Below are 2,500 nucleotides of genomic sequence, written 5' to 3' on the forward strand. Positions count from 1 at the left end.
GAATGAACGTGTTTAGCCGAACGAAAGGCGGCTTTAACATGAGAAGAGATGAAGACAAGGTCACTTCTTTTTCACACATGAGGATGCTGGTGTTTGCACGCACACGGCCTGTCAAGCAAGGAATGGTGCGATACCAGGGCTGATGGACAGGGACATGAGATGAAGGCGGCGTAACACGACGCTGGAAACACGAGCAATGACGACTGAACGATGGAGTTCATAGCAGCCCACACCAAAAAGATTGAGTCTGCACCCAAGGAAGACGTGTTTTATTTGTCGTAGTTAGGACACGGGCTAACCTCATCCTAATCTTTCTAGTCTGAGCCCAACCCTCCCGTCTACAATCCCCATCATTCAAAGTTTAGGGTTTCTGCGCCCCGTAACGAACTCTTTACGCAGAACCTACTTAGATAAATATATTAAGTTTAAGGAACATTCACGCACATTTACGTTCAAAGCTGAACCCTTCAAACGTTTCAGCCTAGAAACGACATGCACAAACATTTTTTCAACAATCGAACGCCCTTACAACGAAGCGCTCGGCACTTCTGAAATCACTCGTTATATAGGTAACTTCGTTATAATGGTCGCGCACACCACAACTCACAATAGATCCGGGACGAAATTATTCCTTCGTTATACAGGTCCTTTCGTTGTAGAGTCGTTCGCTCCATACGGGCTCGACTATACAGAATATTGTAATGTTCTGCCTCAAGAAGTTCATTACCACTGACCATTTTTTTGTCTGCACACGATATGCGATGTTTTCCTCACTCCTGTAATAGTTCCACTGAGGCTGCAGTATGTAAACGCGAACTGTAAAATTAATTTTAGAAAACCAGAAACTGAGTGACCAGGTGAGTACGTAACCCCTCTGTCCGCCTCACGAAAAAAAAAATATCGGTGTTTGCTATATCGCTCGCTCAAAAAAATGCTAACAGAAGCCGACCATCATGCCTTGAAAAGCACACGCCTATGTGTGCTACCTTGCACGTTTTGTTTCCGGTCTTTCTTCCCTTTACTTTGATACTGTTTTGAATACTAATTCAGAAGCGTATTACAATAAATATGCTGTGGTCAGTTCAGCGCCATGCTGTGTCGCCTTAACTTAGAGGTTCTATCTACTATATCGCTAGCATCGTATCATGGCAAACCAGACAAGCTAAACGCAATGATGATGTCGTTTTAGTGGTGGTGGTGGTGGTGGTGAAGGGAAGTGGCGTAACAGGAGGAGGAGGAGGATTGTAGCTACAGGTCTTGGCGATAGAGGCCGGCAGTTGTCCTGCTTAAGCATCTCGGTCAGTGTCACCGGGATGTCTTACAAGCATCCAAAAAATAAGAGCCTCTTATGGAAATATACGAAGGCGCGAAGCTTCGTCGAAGGCAATATTCGACCCTTCTGGATATCCATGGTGTGGAACACCTTTATAAGCATGAAATGCTTCTAGCTCCCGTTGTCGGCGACCTTCAAGTGGCATTCAGCTGTTATTCGAGAACTCAAACGAGAACATCCGGGCAACCAGTCATATCTTAAGAAAATGCGCTCTCCGGTACCCAACCCTTTGTACAAGACCGCATTAAATACGGTATTTACTGCCCAAACAAGTTACAAAAAATATCGCATCCGAGTTTTTGCTGATGTTTGCTCGCAATATCACTCAAGCTGTAACTTCTAGTACGCTGATGTGCTATCTCATTTCCAATAGCGATGTTCGAACGGCAGATACAGGGCACCACATACTTCAGTGTCATCTTCTGGCGCTGATACAGGCTGGCCCTTAGAACGCCAGCGGTCCATGAGTTCCGCGGCGCGGGTTTTGCGTCGCCTCGAGAGATGGCGCCACGCTGCGTGGCGATTTTCTTCTAGCTGGGCAGTGTGCTTTATCATGCCACCTTCAGCCGGCTTTCTCCTTCTAGCCGGGCAGCATCCATATGGACCAGTACGCAGTATGGCGTCATGCACTGTGGTGCGATGTGGTGTGGTGGGGTGTGCTGTTGCGAACATGCACTACACGCATTTTAACACTGTGGCTAGTATCATCTCCAACCAACCCGCTTTGCCAGCTGCCATTTCACGCGTAAACCTACTCTCGATTACACGAAAGTCAGCAGTTCTTATTTTTCTGTAGGTTCTCTGGTACAACGTTCCGTTCATCTGCAGCCAGCGTGGTTGTTCCAAGACGAGACGTGCCGATTCCCTGCACAGTATTTCGTATAACGAGACCGGGCACTTCTAATACTATCGGTGGTCGAGCCCGACGAATTGAATCAGCATCAAAATACGGGCTTCTCGCTTTCTAAAGGGACAGCTTGACTATAAGAACAGACTAACTTTGAAATATGTTGTTGCGTAACAAGGTATAGCTACAGATATTTGAAATAGAAGTGACCAAATTATAAAAGCAGCCATGGCGGCGCGGATCAATCTTCACTTCTTCTGTGCCCGTTATTAACATGCTGTTGATGTCTTCATTCTAGAGGCAATATTATGTCTCTGAGC

The 2,500-nt window shown here is 46.2% G+C and overlaps 1 protein-coding gene across 1 annotated transcript in view; it reads left to right on the forward strand.

Annotated features, from left to right (window-relative positions):
* The window catches only part of LOC142558473 (lysosomal alpha-mannosidase-like), a 49,230-nt gene that overhangs the window by 42,915 nt on the left and 3,815 nt on the right, over positions 1 to 2,500 (forward strand). The gene's annotated exons all lie outside the window — the stretch shown is intronic.

Source organism: Dermacentor variabilis, chromosome 9, assembly GCF_050947875.1.
Source record: "Dermacentor variabilis isolate Ectoservices chromosome 9, ASM5094787v1, whole genome shotgun sequence".
In the NCBI taxonomy this organism is placed as follows: domain Eukaryota; kingdom Metazoa; phylum Arthropoda; class Arachnida; order Ixodida; family Ixodidae; genus Dermacentor; species Dermacentor variabilis.